We start from the raw sequence: 27816 nt of genomic DNA, 5'->3' as shown, positions 1-27816 counted from the left end.
CCTCCTCCCAGGTCAGGTGCCTGGGCATGTCCACAGCATGTAAAGGCCATGCTCAACAGCCACATTTATATTGCTTTGCCATTTTAAGGGACACATGAAATTACACTCTACTGAGAGTTTCAAGTGCGAAATAAGCAATAAAAAGTATCTTCGGGAGAGCACATGGAAACAGCACCTAAATTGTACCACCTTGAAGAAGTTAGTAACTGGGAAAGAACTAGGAAAAAAATTCATGTATATCAGTACTGTGGGAAACAGTTTGACCATTTTGAACATTTTAAAGAACATTATTGAAAACACACAAGTGAAAAACGTTTTGACTGTCTAAATCATCATTAATGATTTGCTAGAAATACCATCCTCAAAGGTCACCTCATTGCATGCCAAACTGCAGTAGGGGCAAAAAAAAAAAGGAAGAAGCTCTATGAATGCCAGGTCTGTGACAGTGTATTTAACAGCTAGGACCAGTTCAAATATCACTTGATAATACACACTAGACATAAACCCAACCATTGTACTTTATGTGACTTGTGATTTATGCAACAAAATGAATTAAGGAAACATCTTAGTGATACTCAAATATTTCAGAGCATCTAGTAACAGAAGAAGTTCTTTCAGAAGAAGCAGGTGTGCAAACTGAACCTGTAATATCAGTGACTATTATGGAACAAGTTGGGAAGGTACATGTGCTACCATTGCTTCAGGTCCAGATGGATTCAGCACAAGTGACTGTGGAACAAGTCCATCCAGATCTGCTTCAGGACAGCTAGGTACATCGTTCACACATGAGTGAGCTTTCAGAGCAGGTCCAAGTGAGTTATCTAGAAGGGGGTCAAATTCAGACTGCAGAAGGTCTGAACTAAACTGAAGAAGACTGAAGAAGGTACATGTAGAGGAGCTGCATGGTGAACAGGTAAATCAGATGCCAGTGGAAGTACAAACTACTCTTCTAGAAGCAGATTTGGACCACGTGACCCCAGAAATCATGAACCAAGAGGAGAGCAAGCCTAGCAAAACAGATACTGCTGAGGCTGCCAGAGAAGATCACGAAGATACTGAGGATTTACAGACCAAGCCAACAGTGGATTCTGAAGTGAAAAGGCAGAGAATGAGGAGAGAACAGCTATGCTGCTTTTAGAATGAAGTAACACATGAATATATTTTTTTCATTTACCTGTCGGAGTTTTGAATGGATTATGAGCACTATGACTGTCCTTAAGCTAAGAGGCAAAGGGACCAATGTTAAGCTATTTCCTGGTGTGCTGAACTGTTTCTGCTAAAACAAATTGCTTCCCCTCCACCCAATTAATGCCACAGAGGAGGAGATTTTTCCATAACTGAAGGGGAATTTTGAGAAGTATATTACTAGAAACCTAAATGGATTATATTCTTTTTTTTTTTTTAAATTTATTTATTATTATTATACTTTAAGTTCTAGGGTACATGTGCATAACGTGCAGGTTTCTTACATAAGTATACTTGTGCCATGTTGCTGTGCTGCACCCATCAACTCATCATTTACATCAGGTATAACTCCCAATGCAATCCCTCCCCCCTCCCCCCTCCCCATGATAGGCCCCTGTGTGTGATGTTCCCCTTCCTGAGTCCAAGTGATCTCATTGTTCAGTTCCCACCTATGAGTGAGAACATGCGGTGTTTGGTTTTCTGTTCTTGTGATAGTTTGCTAAGAATGATGGTTTCCAGCTGCATCCATGTCCCTACAAAGGACGCAAACTCATCCTTTTTGATGGCTGCATAGTATTCCATGGTGTATATGTGCCACATTTTCTTAATCCAATCTGTCACTGATGGACATTTGGGTTGATTCCAAGTCTTTTTTCTATAGAACTATATTCTATATTTTATTCTATAGAACTATAGAATAAGTTCTATAAAGCATCTCTGGCTCTTTAAAAGTTTATGTTGTAGAATAAACATTCTTCTCAGCACCACATCACACTTACTCCAAAACTGACCACATAGTTGGAAGTAAAGCACTCCTCAGCAAATGTAAAAGAACAGAAATTATAACAAACTGTCTCTCAGACCACAGTGCAATCAAACTAGAACTCAGGATTAAGAAACTCATTCAAAACCGCTCTACTACATGGAAACTGAACAACCTGCTCCTGAATGACTACTGGGTACATAACGAAATGAAGGCAGAAATAAAGATGTTCTCTGAAACCAATGAGAACAAAGATACAACATACCAGAATCTCTGGGACACATTTAAAGCAGTATGTGAGGGAAATTTATAGCACTAAATGCCCACAAGAGAAAGCAGGAAAGATCTAAAATTGACAACCTAACATGACAATTAAAAGAACTGGAGAGCAAGAGCAAACACATTCAAAAGCTAGCAGAAGGCAAGAAATAACTAAGAGCAGAACTGAAGGAGATAGAGACACAAAAAAAGCCTTCAAAAAATCAATGAATCCAGGAGGTGGTTTTTTGAAAAGACCAACAAAATTGATAGACTGCTAGCCAGACTAATAAAGAAGAAAAGAGAGAAGAATCAAATAGACACAATAAAAAAGGATAAAAGGGATATCACCACCGACCCCATAGAAATATAAACTACCATCAGAGAATACTATAAACACCTCTATGCAAATAAACTAGAAAAACATAGAAGAAATGGATAAATTCCTGGACACATACACTCTCCCAAGACTAAACCAGGAAGAAGTTGAATCCCTGAATAGACCAATAACAGGCTATGAAATTCAGCCAATAATTAATAGCCTACCAACCAAAAAAAGTCCAGGACCAAACAGATTCACAGCCGAATTCTACCAGAGGTACAAGGAGGAGCTGGTACCATTCCTCCTGAAACTATTCCAATCAATAGAAAAAGAGGGAATCCTCCCTAACTCACTTTATGAGGCCAATGTCATCCTGATACCAAAGCCTGGCAGAGACACAACAAAAAAAGAGAATTTTAGACTAATATCCCTGATGAACATTGATGCAAAAATCCTCAATAAAATACTGGCAAACCGAATCCAGCAGCACATCAAAAAGCTTATCCACCATGATCAAGTGGGTTTCATCCCTGGGATGCAAGGCTGGCTCAACATACGCAAATCAATAAACGTAATCCAGCATATAAACAGAACCAAAGACAAAAACCACATGATTATCTCAATAGATGCAGAAAAGGCCTATGACAAAATTCAACAGCCCTTCATGCTAAAAACTCTCAATAAATTTGGTATTGATGGAATGTATCTCAAAATAATAAGAGGTATTTATGACAAACCCATAGCCAATATCATACTGACTGGGCAAAACCCGGAAGCATTCCCTTTGAAAACTGGCATAAGACAGGGATGACCTCTCTCACCACTCTTATTCAACATAGTGTTGGAAGTGCTTGCCAGGGCAATCAGGCAGGAGAAAGAAATAAAGGGTATTCAATTAGGAAAAGAGGAAGTCAAACTGTCCTTGTTTGCAGATGACATGATTGTATTAGAAAACCCCATGATCTCAGCCCGAAATCTCCTTAAGCTGATAAGCAACTTCAGCAAAGTCTCAGGATACAAAATCAATGTGCAAAAATCACAAGGAGAACTATAAACCACTGCCCAGTGAAATAAAAGAGGACGCAAACAAATGGAAGAACCATGCTCATGGATAGGAAGAATCAATATTGTGAAAATGGCCATACTGCCCAAGGTAATTTGTAGATTCAATGCCATCCCCATTAAGCTACCAATGACTGTCCTCACAGAATTGGAAAAAACAACTTTAAAGTTCATATGGAACCAAAAAAGAGCCCACATAGCCAAGTCAATACTAAGCCAAAAGAACAAAGCTGGAGGCATTACGCTACCTGACTTCAAACTACACTACAAGGCTACAGTAACCAAATCAGTATGGTACTGGTACCAAAACAGAGATACAGACCAATGGAACAGAACAGAGCCCTCAGAAATAATACCACACATCTACAGCCATCTGATCTTTGACAAACCTGACAAAAACAAGAAATGGGGAAAGGATTCCCTATTTAATAAACGGTGCTGGGAAAACTGTCTAGCCATATGTAGAAAACTGAAACTGGATCGCTTCCTTACATCTTATACAAAAATTAATTCAAGATGGATTCGAGACTTAAATGTTAGACCTAAAACCATAAAAACCCTAGAAGAAAACCTGGGTAATACCATTCAGGACATAGGAATGGGCAAGGACTTCATGACTAAAACAGCAAAAGCAATGGCAACAAAAGCTAAAATAGACAAATGGGATCTAATTAAACTAAAGAGCTTCTGCACACCAAAAGAAACTACCATCAGAGTGAATAGGCAATCTACAGAATGGGAGAAAATTTTTGCAATCTACTCATCTGACAAAGGGCTAATATCCAGAACCTACAAAGAACTCAAACAAATTTACAAGAAAAAAACAAACAACCCCATCAAAAAGTGGGCAAAGGATATGAACAGACACTTCTCAAAAGAAGACATTCATACAGCCAACAGACACATGAAAAAATGCTCATCATCACTGGCCATCAGAGAAATGCAAATCAAAACCACAATGAGATACCATCTCACACCAGTTAGAATGGCAATCATTAAAAAACCAGGAAACTACAGGTGCTGGAGAAGACGTGGAGAAACAGGAACACTTTTACACTGTTGGTGGGACTCTAAACTAGTTCAACCATTGTGTAAGACAGTGTGGTGATTCCTCAAGAATCTAGAACTAGAAATACCATTTGACCCAGTCATCCCATTACTGAGTATATACCCAAAGGATTATAAATCATGCTGCTATAAAGACACATACAAATACATATGTGTGCATGTCATACACATACATATGTGTGCATGTGTCCTTATAGCAGCATGATTTATAAACCTTTGGGTATATTCCCAAATGATTATATATGTGTGTGTATTGTGCAAACATATGTATTATTGCAGCACTATTCACAATAGCAAAGACTTGGAATCAACCCAAATGTCCATCAGTGACAGACTGGATTAAGAAAATGTGGCACATATACACCATGGAATACTATGCAGTCATAAAAAAGGATAACTTCGTGTCCTTTGTAGGGACATGAATGCAGCTGGAAACCATCATTCTCAACTATCGCAAGAACAGAAAACCAAACACTGCATGTTCTCATTCATAGGTGGGAATTGAACAAGGAGATCACTTGGGAAGGGGAACACCACACACCGGGGCCTATTTTGGGGAGGGGGGAGGGGAGGGATAGCATTAGCAGATATACCTAATGTAAATGACGAGTTAATGGGTGCAGCACACCAACATGGCACATGTATACATATGTAACAAACCTGCACGTTGTGCTCATGTACCCTAGAACTTAAAGTATAAAAAAAATTTTTTTTAAGTTTATGTTTTAAGGAACAATGTAGACAATGCTATAATACTTTATATTTTTGCTTATAATGACAACCATCAGTTCTTTTTCACCTAAGATAGGTTGAGAAATTTTATTTAACAGCAGCTGAAGAGTCATTTTCAATTGGGAAAATTCATTTACATCTGTGGTAAACTTTATTTTGATTAAAAGTTGCACTGGTATTTTACCACCAGATAAAAAAAAAAACCATGAGTATCATTTAAAACTTTATGTATTTAAAATAAAGTACAGAGAAAAACATTTATATAATTATCAGGCTTTGTTTTGAATGAAATCTTTTCCTCTGATCCTTAATGCAATAATTTTGTGCTATAACTTTTAAAGCCATACAAATAAGAGTGCTAAACTGTGAACTTAAAAGGAGGTGTGTAAATATTTTTAATCAGTATTATTTGGAAAATAAAATATAACAAACACATAAACTAATACACTATTTTCTTTACCTATTAAATATTGGGAGTTATTTACATTTTTAAAGTAAAGTTTAAAATTATGAAAAAATTTACATAATATTGTTATCCTGAAAATAATATATTTTATGGGATATTCTAAGACAGAAAAACACATAGAAAAAGATGATCAGTTAATAACAAAAATCACTTTTAATTGCCACACAGATAATTTGGGTGTACACTTTTTCTAATTTTTGAAGCCTATAAGCACATACGCAAACATATATATTACAAAAAACTCAACTTACACTTTAAACCTTTTTTTGCATTTAAGACATTTTTCTATGTCGATAAAAATAAATGTTATGTCACAATTTTTAATGGCTACTTATTATTACATTTTATAGCATTATGAAAATTAAACAGACTCCTATGTTGGACACATGAATTGTCACTTTCTATATTGCTATTATCAACAATTATGTAAGAAACAATCTTTATAATCATCACTATCTGTCAGATTATGTCCCTTATAGTTTCCCTTTATAATTTTATAATACATAAAATAATATAGGTTTTTGGTTCTGCTCCATTAAACTTTATTTTTAGAACTGTTAAATTTGTAGCTTTCTAAAATGTTTTATCTTAAAGACTAATATCTTAATGACTCACTCATTAGCTTTATTTTTCAAATATTTAATTAAAATTAAATTTTATAATTGTGATTTTTTTGCACTTCCTTAACCTGTATGTATTTTACTTTTAGATTATTAAAATGTGGCCAATAATAACACTTACTAGTTTGGTTTTTGAGAAGATTAAGTGGGTTAATATATTCAGGGGGCTTAGAACAGCTCCTGGCACATAATCAGCAATGAAATACATATTTTTAGTTATACTATATATAGTTATATAAGTATGGCATATATATACACACATACATGTACATATACATGTATTAATATATGTAAGTATATAACCATATAACTATACAAAAAGTTATAAGATATATATATATATATATATATATATATGCACATGAACTAATGAATACTTATACTTAACCTGCTTCTAAACATTTTGAATATCATCTCTGACTACTATTATTCTTTTAATATACTGCTGGATATGATTTGCTAATTTGATTTAAACTTTTTATTAATGTAAGTAAGCTCAATTTTAATGTTCCTTTTGTGCTATTTTATTCAAGTGTTGTTATTGAGTGTTTTTAGAATAAATTATAAATCTCATGTTTTCCCATATTCCAGAAATATTTAAATAACAAAGGAATTATTAATTATAACCAGTAACTGTTACTCTTTAGGACTGGCAAAGATCACCTATGAAACAGTATATTAGTATAGCAACTCTTCTGTAGTTAGACTTTTTTTCATTTTCTCTTTTTTTTTCTCCTTCCTATTTCCTCCATGGTTATACGTTTGGTTATGCTTTCCAATTCACGAATTCATCTAATCTAAGTATAATTTAGAATTCACTTATATTTTCCTAACAGACTTACAGATATTTCAAAATTTTAGTAGTCTAGAAAGGCTATAACCTTTTTTTTTTTTTTTTTTTTGCCATCTCTGGATAGATCTGCTCCTCATTCCTAATGCTTTGAATTTGTATTTCATATAATTTACTTTTATTCATTTGGCTTGTCCTGTGTGAATAATCGGATAATTGATTTGCACTTTCAAAAAACTAAATCAAAAACCCAATTCAAAAAAACAGTTTTCAAAAAGCCAATACTTGACTAAATTATCAGTTTTTCATTTTTTTATTTTTTATTTGATAAACTTTTGTTTTTTTTATTTTTTATTTGATAACCATAATTTTTGCTGACTTGCCTACTGCTATATCTCTCACTATCACCAGTTTTCTAGCAAGCATTCTTTCCAGTAGTTTTCACATTATAAGTGCTATGTCAATTGGTGTGTAACATTTTTCTTTATCTGTCTCCCCAATGTCTTACAAGGCACATACCTTGCTTTTAAATTTTCTAGGTGTTCTTTTTGTCTTTTAATTAGAGGAATAAATTAGCATCTTTTTCTCATGGTCAGATAAGATTAGAATTGTAGATGTTAACTTTGATGCGAGATATTTAGCACATATTTACTGTCTTTCATTTCCCTAATCCACAGTTACTCAGTCTTCATTTTGATAGTCGGGTTTACATGCAGATTATCATCATTATATTGCCATACTCATATTATTATCTACTATTTTAAAAATATTTGTCTTTTATATTCACTTGTACAAAAGAATTTTAAACCATACTCTCAATTTCTAAATTGTTTTCCATTCAAGTGTAAAATATTTATCAGGTTTTTTTTTCCTAATAGGTTAGATAAATGGTATATTTTCTGAACCCCTGAATGTCTAAGAATATATTTATACACCAGCATACATTAACTACCTTGCCTCTACATAAAACTGTCAGCCCACAACATAATTTCTTTTAAAATTCCACAGACAAAATTTCTATATTATCTTCTGATATATGGAAGTGAATAGGTGAAGCCACCTAAATTTCCTCCCCTGCTCTTGGTAACCTATTTGTCCCTTTAGCGTACATATTTATTGGCAGGACTTTTCTTAATTGTTGTAGTATAATAACTTGACTAGATAATAGTAAACTCGGAAAATAAATCATTTGGAGTTATACATGCAGGTAAAGAAAAAACTCTCCTATGACATCTCCAATTATTGGTTATACTTATTTAACTTTCTCTGTGGGGTATACCTATTTCTGCTGCCCTACTCTCGATTCTTTGCTCTGCTCTGTTTTTACTCAATATGTTATCATCTCCCAACATATTATATATATTCTTGTGTCCTAATGTTTATAATCTGTCTCCCTCCTCAGGATGTCATCTTTGTGAGAGCAGGTGTAATGTTTGCTTTGTTTATTGCTGTGTTTCCAGAACACTGAATGATACCATAGCTAGAATGCAAACAGTTTTTGACTGAATTCAAGAAATCCCACATTGGGTCATCATTTATCCTGAATATTACTGAGTTTTTTTTCACATTATTGTATCTTACTTAACATTTAGAATTTTTTAAAATATTTTTCTATGATTTGTTTCATTTTTCTGTTAATTTTTTCATTTGTATTTATGGTGGGTGCATATTAGGTGTATGTATTTATAGGCTACATGTGATGTTTGATAAGGTTGGGAAGGAAAGTAGGTGGGGAAAGGTGGGGATGGTTAATGGTTACAAAAATATAGTTAGAATGAATAAGATGTAGCATTTGATAGCACAACAGAGTGTCTCACATAATTTTAAGCTTTATGATTTTCATCTGCATTGTCAAGAGCTGATCAAATTTATTCTTTTTCATTTTACCAGTGATTGTATTTTTCTTTAGCTATAATTCTATTCATGAATGCCTGCAAAGTGGAGTTTAATGTTTTTAGATTCTTAATTCTGTCTTATCTCTTTCCTTTGTTTTATCTCAGTCTGTATTTTGCTCCTTTTTCAAAGAAGTCATGCTTTCATGAACTGTGCTGAAGTCCTAAAATTATGCCAAGATGTGTCCACATCTCTGAAGTTATCACAAAGGTTAATATTTTTTGGTATGCTCCAGGATGTTAGAAGATAGTGGGCAGTAGTTGCAGGCACTGCTACTACTGCATCTGCATCACACAACCTGCAAGTCTTTATTTTTTGAGGTGATCCTCCTAAAAAGGTTTTATGACTGGATTATTTTCCCATCTCTCTAGTTTTTCTACGCTTTTCAATATCTGCCTGCATGTAGAAGAAGAAGTAGTGGAGACTCAGGAAAAAGTCCTCTGTTTTGCCCAGACAATCTAGAAAAAGATAGAGAAACTGATACTCAGTTTCCTCATGAACAAAAGTGTAAGTTCTCCAGGCAGAGGCAGAGTATTGAAGCATTTTCCTTCCTTTGTGTTAGGCAGTCTGTGTGTGATGTAAATCTGGAGTACAACAAAAATAGGAAACGTGCTTAAAATTTTCTTATGGAAATTATTTTTGATGTATACTTACTATATTTTTCTTTAGGATTTTATTGTCAAAATTAGTTGCTATTGTTATTACAAGGTTAGACATTTTCAAGTGTATCTGAGAATTCATAAAGGCTCAAAGCTACAAATGTAAGTTTTAATTAAAGTAGTATTCAAACTTTTTGACAAAATTTATGTACTCTAAGTGAAATTATCTAAAAATACTATAGGAAGTGTGGATATCATTTACCATGATGGAACTACTAATAACTGCAATAACTGTTTATCTATATGTCTTTTTTTCTCTGAGTATTCATTATTTACTACCTAACACCTAACTGTAAAAATTTTAAACGTTTCACTTTTTCACCCAGATCATTATAACATTAAAATTTTTAAAATTAATGCACTCCAGGCTTTTAAATATTATGTGTGTATATTTTTTCACTTACCTTAGAGACAAGATTATTTAGTCATGAAAATGACTATAGATTCACTTATGAACAACTACAAATCTGTTCCTTGCAAAGAAAGCCAAAGAGACTGCAAAATACTCAAGGCCACACTAATTTCTCTTCTCTTTGAAAATCTACTGTATGGTGTTTACTTATTAGAAAATTCATAACACAAAATATTCTGTGGATAAAACTGCCAGAAGGGACCTTACAGATGATCAAGTCCAATGTACAAATGAGAGACCGGAACCACAGAGACCTATTCAAGATTTCAAAGCCAGCTAACCCTAGAACACAGGTCTTCCCATTTCGTATCTAGTTTTGCTTTTTCAGCCAAACAGAAAGGTATTTAAGGACAGATATCATGTCCTCTGGGTCCTAGTAACCTCCTCCACACATATAATATTGATAGGAAATTTAAAACTGCTTTAATGTTGATACATGATGGATGATGAACAAGACATGCTTTTCGGTTTTTTGTTCTAGCTTGACTGTGTGGTGAAGTAGCCATTATGTACTATCTCTGGTGTGGCAAATAAAAGTGACAACCCTCAAGTTTTTCTCTCAAGATTACATCAGAAAATAGATATAGGAGACAGGTATAGTGGCTCACGCCTACAATCCAAGCACTTTGGGAGGCCTAGGCAGGCAGATCACCTGAGGTCAGGAGTTCGAAACCAGCCTGGCCAACATGGTGCAACCCCATCTCTACTGAAAATACAAAAATTACCCACCAGGCATGGTGGCATATGTCTGTAGTCCCAGCTACTAGGGAAGCTCAGGCAGCAGGACAGCTTGAACTTGGGAGACAGAGATTGTAGTGAGCCAAGACTGCACCACTGAACTCCAGCCTGGGCAACAGAGTGAGACCCTGTCTCAAATTAAAAAGAAAAAGAAAAAGGAAGGAAGGAAGGGAGGGAGGGAGGGAAGGAGGGAGGGAGGGAGGGAATATATTATTGGGTTATAATAATAATTAGAAAACATCTCAAAATTTAGAAAGTATACCCATAAACATCATCTCATTAAATTCTTCAACAGCCTTGCGTGGTAAACATTATATTCTCTCTAAATTATTAATAAGAAAAAAATCCACAGCCCAAGTAACTAGCTCAAGTTTGCAAAGCTAATGAGTGTGAAGGCAAGAAATTAAACTTACTCTATTTCATTAAAAAGTTTAAATTATATTACTTCTCCATAGACTAATGCTGTTTATTAAATCCTGTCAAAATACTTCTGCATTCAATGCTACCAAAGTTATAACTATTACACAACATTCAACAGGACTATAACCTAAAATGTTACATCTTAAAACATGTAAACTCACTTACCACTTAAATGTATCAACGACCATAACAAAGACATTTATTTTCATTGTTATATCACTATATATAGGCATAGATAGGGTGAAGGAAAAGGTTTTATTTTATGCAGCAGTAAGTAATAATGAAAATCAAAAGAGTAGTATCTTTGATAATTTCACACATTATCACCTAAGAAATAGCTGCTCAATTTTCCTCAAAAAAATCTACAGGGAGTTTTCATACAGAGCTCAAACTAGCTAAGGAACCACTTGGTTCAACAAGCTCTCTTTCTATACTCATGGTTAGCATTGAAACATACTGCCACCTTATGACAATTCTTTTTATATCTTAATTTTCAGAATATTCTGTTTTAAAAATAAATTCACCAGGAATATGGCCATAATGTCTAGAAATTATCTGGAATTTATTTGAGATTTTTAAGTTATTAGCGCTATTGAAAGCAACCTGAGAGAAAAACACTACATTTAAAAGAGTATTTTTAGATTTTGAACAAAACAATAATTTTGACATGGTTTCACAAGGATTTTTAAATCCAAGAATCAGGCATATAACTGATTACACGCTGGCAATTGATCTAAAATTTAGAATCTATTTTTCCAATAACAGTTTAAGAAGTTATATTCAAGTATTTGCCCTTATTCTCTCTATAATTTTGCAAACACACACACACACACACACACAAACACACACACACACAGAGAGAGACTTACAAGCTGCAATAGTTTAGATTTGAAGAAAGTACAGGGAAAATAAAGACTAAACTTTAAAAAGGACTGTAAACATAAATACATTAGTGTGGGAAATTTACAAGAAGACAAAATAAAACTACTACAAAATTACTACTACCACAAAATAAAGTATCTGCCTATATATAAACCTCTTTTTGAGTATCCACAGTAGAAATTTCCATTGTACCATGACACATGAAGCTTTTATACAGGGGCAGGTTTATTTTTCTCTATGGATCCAGTGATTCATGTTTGTAATGGGTTCTCTGTTTCCCTTTTTGCATTAGTTGCTAATGTACTTATATAATAATTTATTTTTCATCTTTATCAAGTATATAAGAAATCATTGCATGCATTTTGTACAGTATTATCACTCCCGGTCGCATCTTTTTTTTCTGCCTTATTTTCACTTTGGCCTGGTAGTACCATTTACTTTATGTAATAACTTGGTTCTATGGAAAAATAAGAATTTAGAAGTTGAACAACTAGAATCAACTCTAACTTTGACTAGCTCTAGGGCCATGATCAGTTACTTCGTCTCTAGGATAAACTATAGATTGTATATTCATAAGTTGTGACTAAAAATACCTTTAGAGATATCATATTTATTGGGTGCCTAATATATAACGGATACTTATGTAACTTAATTTCTACATTGTTTGATTTCAGTGAAGCTTCTAAAATCAACTTATGTTTTCTAATTACTTTTAATGCAGTTGTGTTCTCCCACAAAAGCAGTTTTTAAATCAATGATGTCTTGGAATTGAGGAAAAAGACTATTAACTTATTGTACCGTACTTTTGTAATCACCTTTGTGTTCTTTTCAAAGTAAGCAGAATTACTAACAAAAACATTTCAATAAAATGCTCAGTTGCAGTTAAATCATAAATGGGGAAAAATTAGAAACTGCTGAACAAATAAAGGCTATGATTAAGACATCGACATTCTTGTTTTGAGAAAAAAGTTGACAATTCACTAAACTTTTCCATATGTCATGAACACTGAAAATTCACTAAAACTTGTTTAAACTTCATGCACAAAGGGACAATAAATTTTTTAAAAGTCGTGCACAATAACATAATGCTTAGTTTAATTACTGATTTGCTGTCTGCCCAAAGTTTTAATCAAGAGAGTTCTTACATGTGGGTAACAATGATGACATCTGTAAAAGTTAGTGCCACGTTTAACTCCTCCAGGCACTAGAGCACCTGGTGACGCCACAGGGAAGAAATCATGGATACTTCTTGAACATACTGCAACAGCTGTCAACTCAGAAGGAGGTATATTCTAAGTTCTACCAAGCAAGTAGTACTCTACAAAACCTCATTCTGTCCCTTCTTTTAACTGAACAGAAGCCAGATGGAAACATGCAACTTGTCAAATTGCAAATGAAGAATTACTATAAATTGTATTGCATGGATCTCTGGGTGTTCACCATTAAAAATTTGGTCGCTCAATTTGCAGAGTAATTTCACTGACATTTAAAGAAAACTAAAGATGCTTGATGCTATTTCAGGTAAAGACACTATCATATTTTTAAGAGAATACACCAAGATAAAGACTATGAAAATATGAGTATAACTTTAACGTAATAGCAGGACAAATAAATAACAAGCATCATTCTGGAAGCTTCATAATGTCCAGAATGACTACAACTGCAGCTCTCATGAGAGTTAATTGGACAATCTGCTTGGAGCACACAGCCACGGAAAACCAAGAAGACAAGCTGTATTACTCATGATACAGCAGTCTTAGCTATACTGTTATGGCTGGGTAAACCTCCACCTGTATCTCCATTATAGACTTCTATTTCCATCCATTGTATGTGATTACCACAAATGTTTAAACATTTTGAGGAAATATTCATTGTAAGTGTAAACAAAAGTCAAAACTAATAATTTTGCTTTATACTTTCGGTACAAAAATTACCAATGATTTTAAGACTACCATTTGTTTGATAAAATTAGACATATGTAGTTATTTCATATTTAGAGTGTAAGCATTACTATTTCTGAGATGCCCCAGGGAATGTTTTTATTTGCTCATCCATTCTTGTATGTCTACATATAAACATCCATTGAGCACCTACTGTATGACATGTTCCATGCATGTTTAGTTACATAAAGACATCCTTTCAACATCACTAAACCCTTCTTTAACAACTAGAGTCTTGTTTAGGGTAGAAAAAATGACCTGCAAGTTCTGAAACAAAATGATTTATATCAACCTGAATCACATCCTAAATGTATATGTGATCCTAGTGATGTGATAAAGATCACTGAGCCCCTGAGAGTATCCATTAAACACATCTCCCAAAACTGTGGAACAAGTATTTCTTAGCAGCTTTAAATGATACACATTATTTACTTATCTTCTAAATAAACCCTAAAAATTATATAAATGATTTTATCAAGTCAACTCACATTTTTTCTATACCAATAATGCATTTTAATATGGTTAATCAGCAATAAATAATATTTCAAATGCTTATAAATTTAGATACACCTTAGCTCAATAACCACACCATGCATGTCCACAGAGGAGAAGACTGAGTCTTAGCAAAGGTTGAAAAAGCTGCTTAAGATCACACAGTAACAGGATGTGTGGTTCTGACTGATTTGCTTTAGCATCAGGCCTGTGTCTCATTCCAATCCTTTATTCTTTGATAAATCTCTTAGACCAAAAAGTGCAACACTGAAAGGTATTAGTCCAAGGTAATCATGTAGGGACAGAAAGATAAATTTTAAGTTGTTGAGGAAGTAAACTCAGACACCTTTTACTGCTCTCTCTCTTCCTCATCCTCTCACACTAATAGACATGATTAAACCACTGCAAACAAAGGTCTATGGAGGATGCTTTCTCCATACCGCCTGGTTCCCTGTGCATTACATAAATCATGGTGGCAGAACTACTGGCCTATACCACCTCTGTTATCTTCATTTCTCTACAGATTTGCCTTTCTTTCAAACCTACTATCCCATTTTATTCTGTAGCCTCAGACAGCTGTCTTTGCAGCACAACAGACAGCAGTCACTGAGACCTTGCTTGTGGCATGTTCTATGGAGGTCCACATCCCTTGCAGCTGCCTTTCCTGGATCACGGGACCCCATCACAGTGAGATCTTCCCTATCTGCAGGTAGAGGACTGGGAATTATACGTTTGCTGGGGGCATTGCCGTGCATACTCACTTTAATTCCCATCTTACCAAACTGTATTCTAATTTTATTCATTTCCCTGTTTAGATTTAAAATGTTCACTAAAAGCACAGAAAGTAAAAGTAGTATAAAGGCAAGATCAGTGAATGAAAAACAACTCAGAAATTGACCACAAATTCAGTGCTACTTTATATGCCAATCCCTTCTATCTTTAATAGTATTCATCAAATGTCTCAGTCATTTATAAAGAGTAAATTATTTTCCTTTGATACGTTTGACAGAATAAATGGTCAAAGTCCTTTGTTACTTTTGTCTGTAGGAGTCAGGGCTGAGAAAGCTCCCTGGATATCAGGTGGCAGTATCATCAGGGTGATACCATGGTTCACCCTGATGTGAGCCATGTGAGCCAATATAGTAAAGGCACAGTCCTAGGGGAATGTGCAATACTGTGGTGGGCACTGGATAATTCTGAAAGCATGGGGTAGGAGTGTGTTGGAGAGAACCACCAAATGCTAGCTGTTATAATCCCTGTGTTACTCATCTCTCAAATGTCCCCTTTCTATTTCTTACAGAGCCAAAGCTGTTGAACAGAAAAAGATAGAAAGCTGATTTTTAACAAAAGTATTATTCGAATGATCATGACTATAAATAATTGGCCTCTTCCAAAATGAAAAAGAACTCCATGCCCTAGTTGTACAGGAATAGGTATTGATCATTCTACTTAAAAGTAATACTTTTATACAAGATGACTTACACCACAGAAAATCAGATGTGCTTTATCGGGTTTCGCAAGTAGGGACTGCTACCCCAGGGGAGATGTTTCCAAATAAGGAAAGAATACAGCTTTGTTATTTTATTTTATTATTTATTTATTTATTTATTTTTGAGACAGTCTTGCGCTATTGCTCACACTGGAGTGCAGTGGCATGATCTCGGCTCACTGCAACCTCCACCTCCTGGATTCAAGCGATTCTCTCACCTCAGCCTCCTGAGTAGCTGGGATTATAGGCACCCGCCACCACATCTGGCTAATTATTGTGTTTTAGAGATGGGGTTTCACCATGTTAGCCAGGCTTCTGACTTCAGGTGATCCACCTTGGCCTCCCAAAGTGCTGAGATTACAGGAGTGAGCCACCACACCCGGCCTTATTTTATTTTTAATCAAAGACAAGGAGGCATCATTTATTAGAGGTAATTTCCAACAAAAAAGTTGCAGATTTGGAAGACAACTCATTCAAAGAAAGGCCACACCTTTCTTATGGTCAGTAATTTATTCTAGATCCCAAGTCTAACCCAATATCATGGTAACAGAAAGCATCAGCTTTTCCCTGCAATCTCTCATTCTTCTAGTAAAACAATGGTTCCCATGACAATAGATGTTACCTCAGCAGAAGCAAGTTCAGAGTAGAGGCAGTAAACATATCTTGGCTTAATAACCAGGGAGAAAACTACACTGGCAGTATTATCCTCTCACTTTATTTTTGCTGTTAGTAATAGAAGTAATAGGTTATAACAGATATTAGTGACATTATCAGTCATCTAATATGCAATACTTGACTTCATTTGATTTTCTATTCCAAAGAGACTATGAGTGTTAAACATACGAGGAATACTAAAAAGCAAAATGGAGGACATGACAATTCCTGCTAATTGCCATTCATTACCTCTCCAAACAACTGTATTTCCTTAGATATAAGCCATGCTTTTCTTTCTTTTTTTTTTTTTTAATCACTCTTACAGTGTAAATAAAACCAATTTCTCAGCTCTTTATACCAACAGTTGAGAGTGTAGATATCTATTTAGTAACCGAGCTTCCCTGGCAAGAAGCTCTAGGGGATATATGAAGTAGATCTCTAGATGAAGAGGACATAAAGAACAAGAGAACACACTTAAGTCTCAAGTGTTTTAAACAAATGTAAATATATGAAGTTTTACAAGGCTAAACTATCTTTCTCAAGAAGTGTAGTACAAAATGTTCTAGGTGGTTCCCATTTAACAAAATAGGCCATTACTTTACCAAGAAAGTAAATCCAGTTTATATTTCCTATTACTCACATGGGCACTATGGAAGCACTCTCTTTCATAAATGATCTGTGTTCAAATCTACCTACCTTTCTCTTACTTCCTTTTCAGAAGGTCTCTTCTAACTACTGTGAAAAACATGTGAGGGATGCATATTACCAGATTAACCCGAGCTATCCAATGTGACATTGTAATGAGACTGTGATTTTGACTGTCATCTATATCACCTTCTTTAGAGCTGATTTTTTACAGAGTTAAATAGACACTAACAAAGGTAGCCAATACATAAAATTGTACGTCCAGAAGAATTTTAATGACAAACAGAAGCTAGGAAAACAATTCCTGCACTGGTTACTTTTGTGTCAGGATATAATATGCTTAAAAGTAAGAAAGACAATAAGCTATTTGTAAAATATAATTTTTTTATAATTTCATGGTATTCTGTTTTTAATAAATGCAAATACATTTATTCATTTTTTGCTGTCTAATGAGAACTATTCACATCCTGTTGTTTAGTAAAGTCATTAGATTATAGCTAATACAAATTTCAATTTGTAGAAAGAAAAAACATAGCAGCATAGCAAAATATACTTGCATTTTGCATAAGCTTCAAACACCACAAAGTCCATTGAACATTTAATTGAGTAATCATGCATATTTAATTTGTTATTTTGATAATGTATAACATATAAAAGTAATTTACTGAATATGAGAAAGGTAAAAATCTATCTCCCTGAGATACAGTATGCACCACACAGATTTCCTCTGTGTCTTCTTCATACTGTCATATGAATCAGTTTGGATCACTGTTTTATGTTATGCATATTATTCAATTTGAATATATATTTAAAGTGGTATTTTACAAATGGAAGAAAATAATTACTTACACACATATTTGTGATTCGAAGCTTTCAACAGGCAATGACACTCATCCATCAACAGTCTTCAGTGCCATATGTTTTTATAGCAGTTCTCCAAACATGAATAGAACCTAAATATGCAGTGAGTTTCAAGCACATCACACACCCCGTGTTCATTAATAGATCTTTATACTGGCCACAAGAGAGATTATCTTTTCTTTTGGGTCACTGACTCTTCACTGCAAAGATATCTTCCCAATTTGGCCTTTAAATCTTAGGTCGACAATATACCTCACCCAAATAAAAAAAAAAAAAAAAAAAAGAAAAGGGATTCAACTTCTCTCCCAAAATACTCAATTTGAGACAATCAGAGAAGATGAATGGCAATTAAATCCTATTACTCTAAAAAGAACAAGGGCAAATTTTAGAAAAACATTCCTCTCTATTTTACATGTTTATCAGTAAACAACACTTTACCAATTCTAACAAGCTTGATGATTGGTGCCTTAGAAAATTTACATTTCTAATGAAATTCATGGATTCTTTTAATGTACAGATGAAAAAAGTGTGATATGTAAAAATGTGGACATTTGTGATTTGTAATTGGCCTTCACTTTTACGCAAAAGACATCACCCTTATAAATGATTTTTTTTTTTTTTTGAGATGGAGTCTCGCTCTGTTGCCCATGCTGGATGGAATGCAGTGCCACGATCTCGGCTCACTGCAAGCTCCGCCTCCCAGGTTCACGCCATTCTCCTGCCTCAGCCTCCCAAGTAGATGGGACTACAGGAGCCTGCCACCACGCCCGGCTAATTTTTTGTATTCTTAGTAGAGACGGGGTTACACTGTGTTAACTAGGATGGTCTTGATCTCCTGACCTCATGATCTGCCCGCCTCAGCCTCCCAAAGTGCTGGGATTACAGGCGTGAGCCACCGTGCCTGGCCATAAATGATTTTTTTTTAAAGCACAAAGATAAAATGTGCTTAATCCATTCTGAATTATTGTAATGTTCTCATTTAAAAGCCACCATCTATCAAAGATTATCTTACTTTATATCAAAGGAACATCCATTAAATATTTATCCTTCTCATCCTGGAAATGTGCTCACACACAAGATGAGGGCCCTACCTGAGGAGACATTTCTATAAGTCATTTTATTAGCTCATCTCTGAATAAAATAGAATAGACACCGGAAGTTTACACCTAAAGAGCAGCACTCTTTTTAGGCTGAAGAGTGTGATTTCTGAAGGCCAATATTAAATTACACATTCTGAAGCCAATGAGTTAACTTATATTATCTTGGAAACAAGGAGTTACTACTTATTTTGTTTGACCTAAAATTAGCAAACATTTGCAAAAGGAAAGCTTGTTAAAATATAGCATATACCTGAAAGAATTTGGGTGGAAATAAAAAGCTTAGTACATAACTAGTGAGGGACAAAATTGTGTAAACTGTTCTCTTTTTGCATGGAAGTTCCTAACTTCTAGACTAGTTAACCATTGCTTCATATTTTATGCTTTATTTCTCCGGGTTTGAGGGAAAAAAAAAACACACAAACAAACAACAACAACAAAAAAACAGGTCACTATGAACTAAGAACAGTCCTTAGAATATTCATGCATTCTCCTATTTTCTATACAATAGTAATGAAAAAAAGTGAACATTTGGTCAATTACAGAAAATACTACTACAAATTTCAAGTTATATATGCACACAAATAATACCTAAATTCAGAAAGAAAATAAAGCCTCTCTTGTTTTACAGATTTCCCAGTAGGATACTTCATATTGGCAGTGAAAATATTTGAAAGCATAACTTAATAAGCCATAATTGCATCAACATCTAAAGTAAAATGAAATAAGTGAGACTTTTATCCTAAACAGTGAAATAGATCATAATGAAAACACTTTGGAAATAAAGAAGTTTCAAGATGCTATATCACAACTGCTGGCTTAAATTGTCAACCTGCATTTCTAGCCTGCATTTAGAATAATGGCAGTCATCCATGGCAAAGTTCCCCTGCTAGTCTGTAATACATGAAGAAGAAGAAAGAGGTCTATTTACAAGATTCAACTTACCCTTAGGCAGAGAAGTAGCAAACACTTTAAAGAACAATTCTTGGCAAAGACTGCAAGTCTAAGGCAAACCATTTAAAATAACGATCCTTCTGCAATTTTTATGATGTCCTCCATTTGTTCAAAAAAAAAAAAAAGCTGAATCTTAAGGGAAATTCTGAACAAACAGAAGTTCCATTGAACTAGGCTATGACAATAATAGAGCACTTTTAAAAACCAAGTTAATCTCAAAATTTTCTTTTCTGAAAAGAGGTGAAGATATTTAAATGTAAGTGCTAAAATATAAGCATATATAAACATTGATACTATCGTAATCAACAGCTTTGACATGGAGATCACTCTACCATTGACCTTTATTGGTCACCTGCTGCATTCATACAAGAGACAAGATTTAGTAATAAAACTTCCTCTAGAAAAATCACACTGTAGTAGAGAGGTAGGTAGGTTAAATTATCATTGCAACACAATGTGAAAACTACTTTATTCATAGTAAGTGGTAGCTTTTCTTCAAAGATGGTGCCAACAATCCCTCCCATCCCTGTCTATGTCCGTGATGTTTATCCCATGAAGAGATACACAGAACCACAACAGCAGCCCATGAGGTGTGTGCAGGAGGTGGGGCAGCTTTGGGGAAGAAACAAGGCTAAGAAGGAGCCACATTGACAGAGACTTGGGACCTACATTCCCTTCCCTTGAATCTGGACTACTTTGTGAGTTTCAATGACCAATAAAATGACGGCAGAAGTGATGCTGTATCAGTTTTGAACCTGGTTTTAAAGAAGCTTGGTAACTTCCACTTTTGCTCCTTTAGAATCCAGACCTCTAGGTTGTAAGATACTATTTAGCCTACCAAAGGAGGAGAAGCCATATGAGAAAGAAGAAAGATACCTCAGCTGACAACCAGTACCAACTGTCAACTACATGAGAGACCGTCTTGGTCCTGCCAGCATCAGCAGTGCTCCCACATCACTGAAATAGTTTGAATGAGCTCAAGGAAGACCAATGGAACTACTCACTGAGTCCAGCCAATTGACACACTTGCAAAAAATTGTAAGTTGTTATTGCATTAGGCCACTGAGGTCTGGAACGTTGATTATGTAGCAATTGATACCTAACATGAAGTGAGGAAAAAGTGATCAAGGAGTACATAGGCCTATAGAATCTAACCTGATTTTCCCAAGGCTAATCAGCTAATAAAGGACAGAAAGGCAATTCCCCTGAATTCTCATCCAGGATTGAATAATATTGCAAAGGCAAAAACACAAGCTGTATTCTTTTTGTTGTTGTTGTCATTGTTGTTGTTTGTTTGTTTGTTTCCAGGCAAACTCTGGCTGTATGGCCCAGGCTGGAGTGCAGTGGCGCCATCTCAGCTCACTGCAACCTCTGCCGCCCAGGTTCAAGTCATCCTCCTACCTCAGCCTCCTGAGTAGCTAGGACTACAGGCATGCACCACCATGCCTGGCTAATTTTTGTATTTTTTGCAGAGATGGGGTTTCACCATGTTACCCAGGCTGGTCTTGAACTGGTGAGCTCATGAGATCCACCGCCCACCTAGGCTTCCCAAAGTGCTGGAAACAAGTTGTTTAATGCAAACACCTGTGGCTGAATAAAACCTTAACCCAAGAAATAACCTGCACTGGGGTACACATTAGTACCTTCATTCAAGAATAAATTCATAGTGACCCAGAATCTGGCTAATGTCCACATAACAGCCCTAATTTGAGTATAAAATTAATATACTAATTACCCAGTATTAAAAATTTGAAAGCAATATCCATATATTACATATTTCAGAAGCAAATATAACTGATCACATGAGCTGACCCTCCCTCAGAAATGCTTTATATGAGACACAGTTTAATGATATGGCTTCTGACTATACTGGGAGCATCAATTATTTAACAGCATTTCTTTCTTTTGCAAAATTGAATCCAAAGCTATTATTTGCATGCTTACTATTGATCAGTAAGATACAAAACCCTGCATTGTAAATTCTAGTAGTTTGAATTCTGGGAAATAGTTTAGGAATATGAATTTTAGGCTTTAGCCCTCAGAAAATAAATCACATTATTTATTATAGATGATAAGGAAAATTTTAAATAGCCTTGTTTTTTCTGTGCTTTTTTTCTCACCTCCCACACTTCCCGCCAAGCCCATATGACCTCATGCTGGCCTAAGTTCCTTTGCTATTTCATAATTTTCTCAAAAGCAATATTTGAATAACAAAATTAAGAATAACATAAATATGTCTTCTTATATATACCTCGTGAAAGACTCCGTGTCCACAAATCACTCAGCTCCCTTCCTCGAATCAACATGCTCAACCTCCAAGTACAGCTGATCTCAGCTAGTTATTAGCATGCAGCTTTAACACAATATGATTATTTTATATACTGCTTTAAGTCTTTGATAGACTTAGAGAACGATGGTTTTGAAAAACAAAAAAGGAAGCCCTTCAAGATTGCAAGGGAGAAATATCAAGTTAAGCAACAGAGAAAAACCACAATAGCATCACTTGAGGTATCTGTGGGAGGTGGGGCAGCTTTGGGGAAGGAACAAGTCTAATGAGGAGTCACATTAACAGAAACCTGAGACCTACATAGTAAACTTTTCATCTACCTCCCTCGAGAAATCATCTGGAATCCCCACACTGCTTACCATTTTCTAAGAGCGAACTCTTTCTGGTATTGGAGAAAAATGATCAATTCTGTCTCAAAGTTGGCCTAGATTCAAAACGAATATTCTTCATGGACCCAGCTGACTTCAGGATCACATGCTTTTTACACAGAAAAGTTGCTGCTGAAAGAGGTCACTTTTCTTGCATAAGAAGGAGAGCAATGATACTAATATGTGAATCTCTAATAGTTCTTTCTTAAACATACTGAAAAGGATGATACAAAGCCCAGAAGGATTCTACACCAGAGGACCCTAGAGAGAACTGATTTTCTACAGAATTTACGCATTTCAAACAAAAATACAATGTTTTCATGGAGGGCACAGAATAGTCTGCAACAATGTGATTTATATGGCTCTCTTACTTTTCTGACATTTGTTTCAGAAAACTTGCTTGAATACATTCTATTTTTCTGCAAAATGTGGATAATACCATATGTTGAAAAAGTAAAAACAGTGTGGTTATTTTCTGTGTTCTCACCATTTGGATATTATTTCTTACTCTCTTCACATCTCTTTTTTACTCATCTTTAGAATTCTTCAAAAGACTAGGCTCACGTTAGGTCACATATTGGAAAAAGTAGAATTACTAGAAAGACATTCTGTTGAGTTCAAAAGATTCAATTAGGAAAAAAAATCAACAGGTAATTTTAATCAAATTTGTAGGCATGATTAAAGATTATCTACAATTTTCACATGTCCTTATTTGCTTTAGTATAAGCTGCTATCGAAAATAAATTTCCAGTTATCTATTAAACTACTGAAAGACATTTTATGAATAGGTAAGTTATTCTGTTGAGCTTACAGCTTATTTATTAATTTTTATATACTCAGTAAGAAAAAAAGGCAGTTGGTTCATCCAAAGTTACGTCTAAGTAAGAGTTTAATACACAAGGTACATAAACACAGATTTTTCTCATAAGACATCAGGATTACCCACAGTTCTCAAGTGGCATGATTCACATTTTTAAGGAATATTTAATGCTTCCCTTTTATTAAATGCTTTCCACAACATTGTGGGATGTATTGTATTTCTGACCCCTTCCTACCAAATGTCAGAGAACCTACCAATCATTGTGACAATCAAAAATATCTCCATACATTTCTAAATGTCCCTCAAAAGACAGGAACACCCAGTCACCCAGTTAAGAACTACTAGACTCACAATATGATTCAGGAAGGAAAACATCTTCACAAAATTAAAACCACTGAAACCTCTGCTTAATTTGGAAAGCGTGATTTGCTTTTGCAACTGTAGCATTAGAGTAGTGGAACAAGTTTTGTGGTCTAGTGTATATTCATACTACAGGTGTGCTAAATTTGAATTATGTGTAAATTTTTTGAAGGAGTCAGTAACTTGCATTTTTGATAACGCAGAATGTCTCCAGGGAAGCCATGTTTAAGTCTAGTAACTAAATGTGATGGTCTGGTTGTGAATCAGTTGACCTCAGATACAGTTTCTACTACTTTGAAAACTCCTTTCTTCTGAGAAAAAGAATAATTAAATGACAGTGTATCGACTAACCTAATTTATCCTATTCAGTTTCCCACACTGAGGACAGAGAACAAAACAAGCATTTTATACACCTGTCTAAAGCTATTCTGATCACTAAAATTTGTACACTCAAATATTTAGCTACACCAATATTGTAATGGATCTTTTTTATGTTACATTGTAGGAAAAGACAAAGAAGTAGAAATATAGAAAAAAGTTAGCAATGGGAAAAAAAGAAAAAAACCAAAATACTGTCAATATCCTATTGCTCTATGAAGCACAGTGCTCATAATATTTTGAGTCTGAGAAACCAATTACAAAAAAACTATATTTTTAAATGCTTTCGCTGATGGAATGGATTCATGCTTCTTAATTGTTATAGGTCTAAGAGAACCTTTCACCTGCTAACTTCTATTACGCATAGTCATAATGCAGTACAGAGTGAAGATATTTCCATTAACAACTATTTTTGGTATGCCCATTAGACACGAGGAAGGATAGTGCAGTAAAAAGACCTTAACCATAGATACTCCCGACACCAAACTAGTCATATGGCCTTGCCCATCTCCCAAAGAGAAAAAGAAAAATACTGGTACTGAGCTCTGTTTTTTTTTTTCTTTTTTTTTTGAGATGGAGTCTTGCTCTGTTGCCCAGGCTGGAGTGCAGTGCTGCGAGCTTGGCTCACTGCAACCTCTGCCCCCCAGGTTCAAGCATTTCTCCCTGCTTCAGCCTCCCAAGTAGCTGGGACTACAGGAGGCCACCACCACACCCAACTAATTTGTATATTTTTTAGTAGAGAAAGGGTTTCACCATGTTGGCCAGGCTGATCTTGAAATTGTGACCTCAGGTGATCTGTCCACCTTGGCCTCCCAAAGTGCTGGGATTACAGGCATGAGCCACCATGCCTGGCCACTACTGAGCTCTTTAGTCTGCATAAGACCTTCTTAATGCTAAATACTTTACATGCATAGTTTTCTCACTTAATGTTTACTGCATGCCATCATCATTATCTCCATTTTACAGATGATGAAACTAAGCCTCAATCATATCAAAATGCCCATAAAATTTCATGAAAATAAGAGAATGACACTTCATCTCAGTGCTTGTCCTCTCAGAACCAGTAATCCCAGTCTAATCATGAGGAAAACATGAGACAAATCCTAAGTGAGGCACACTCTACAAAATACTTGACCAATACTCCTCAAAAACTGTCAAGGTCATCAAAAATGGGTAAGTTGGACAAACTGCCACAGCCAAGAGGAGCCTCAGGAGACATAATACATAAATATAATTTGGTATCCTGGATGGAATTCCAAATCAGAAAAAGAACATTATGTAAAAACTAAGGAAATACGAATAAAGTATGAACTTCCATTAATAATAATGTATCAATACTGGTTCATTAATTGTGACAAAGCACATTTATATAAGATGTTAAAGATAAAGGAAACTGACTTGGTGTAGGTGGGAAATCTCTATATAGTGTACTATCTCTGCTTTTTTTCTGTAACCCTAAAACTATTCCTAAGTTTTAAAATATATTTTAAAAAACTACCATGCTGAGAAAAAAAAATTAAAGTCCTTACAAGATGGAAAGATATACTATGTTCATGGGTCAGAAGACTCAATTTTGTTAAGATGTTGATTCCCGGCCGGGCGCAGTGGCTCAAGCCTGTAATCCCAGCACTTTGGGAGGCCGAGATGGGCAGATCACGAGGCCAGGAGATCGAGACCATCCTGGCTAACACGGTGAAACCCAGTTTCTACTAAAAAATACAAAAAAAAAAAAAAAAAAAACTAGCCCGGCGAGGTGGCCAGCGCCTGTAGTCCCAGCTACTCGGGAGGCTGAGGCAGGAGAATGGCGTGAACCCGGGAGGTGGAGCTTGCAGTGAGCTGAGATCCGGCCACTGCACTCCAGCCTGGGCGACAGAGCAAGACTCTGTCTCAAAAAAAAAAAAAAAAAGATGTTGATTCCCCTCAAGTTGATGTATCAAGTCAACACAGTCCCAATCAAAATCCTAGCAGACGCTTTTAGTAAAAATAGACAAACTTATTCTAAAATTCGTATGGAATTTCAGGTGACCTAGAATAGCCAAACCTTATAAAAAGGAAAACTAACTTTGAGAACTATAACTAACTGCTTTCAAGACTCACTGTGAAGACAATATGATACCAGTGTTAACACAGAAAACAGATGAATGCCACAGAATACAAAGTCCAGAAAGAGACCCACAAATATATTGACAACTGGTTTTCATAAAAGTGCAAAGGCAATTCAGTGGAGAATAGAGTCTTTTCTACAACAGTGTTAAAACAATTGGATGCCCATACGAAAAAACAAAAAACAAACAAACAAAAAAACTTTGATCCATAACTCATACCATATATAAAATTTAATGTAAAATGTAACCTAGAGCCAAATGTATAACACAAAACTATAAAACTTCTAGAGGAAAACATGGCAGAAAATCTTTGCAACCCTAGGGAAGACAAATATCTTTTTAGATATGATACCAAAATACACATCATAGCACAAGAAATTGATAAATTTAACTTTATCAACAATAACAATTTCCGTTCTTTAAAACATCTGGTTGTTGTATTTTGTTAGTTAGTTAGTTTGTTTGTTGTTTGAGACAGGGTTTCACTCCAGTCGCCCAAGCTAGAGTGCTGTGGTGCAATCATGGCTCACTGCAGCCTCAACTTCCCTGGCTCAGGTGATTTTCCTACCTCAGCCTCCCAAGTAGCTGGGAATACAGGCATGCACCACTATGCCCGGCTAATTTTTGTATATTTAGTAAGGAGAGAGTTTCACCATGTTACCCAGGCTGGCCTCAAACTGGGTTCAAGCAATCCACCCACCTCAGCCTCCCCAAATTTTGGGATTACAGGCATAAGCCACCAGGCAGGGCCAAAAGACATTCTTAAGAGAATGAAAAGACAACCCACATACTAGGAGGAAATATTTTCAAGGCACATATCTGATAAGAACGTGAATCCATAATATTTTTTAAATTCTCAAAAATCAATAATAACAGAAACAAGCTGACCAAAAAAATAAACAAATGTCCTAAACAGACACATTACCAAAGAAGACATACAGATGGCATAAAACACCTGAAAAGATACTCAACATCATTCACCATTATAGAAAAACAAATTAAAAATGTTAAAGACTGATCATACATGTTTACAGTTAACATATGTTATTTTTGTTTTGTTTTTAAATCTCTATTTTAAAAAGCTTGTTTGACCTAT

General features: G+C 35.1%; 1 protein-coding gene and 1 pseudogene across 5 annotated transcripts in view; one reads left to right on the top strand and one right to left on the bottom strand.

Annotated features, from left to right (window-relative positions):
• DPYD (dihydropyrimidine dehydrogenase) overlaps positions 1-27816 on the bottom strand; it is an 860002-nt gene that overhangs the window by 696855 nt on the left and 135331 nt on the right. The gene's annotated exons all lie outside the window — the stretch shown is intronic.
• Positions 86-1143, top strand: LOC106999818 (zinc finger protein 131 pseudogene; annotated as a pseudogene).

The sequence above is a fragment of the Macaca mulatta genome, chromosome 1 (genome assembly GCF_049350105.2).
Source record: "Macaca mulatta isolate MMU2019108-1 chromosome 1, T2T-MMU8v2.0, whole genome shotgun sequence".
NCBI classification, from domain to species: domain Eukaryota; kingdom Metazoa; phylum Chordata; class Mammalia; order Primates; family Cercopithecidae; genus Macaca; species Macaca mulatta.
The sequence above is the reverse complement of the archived record's forward strand: the minus strand, read 5'-3'. Positions and strand labels throughout refer to the sequence as shown.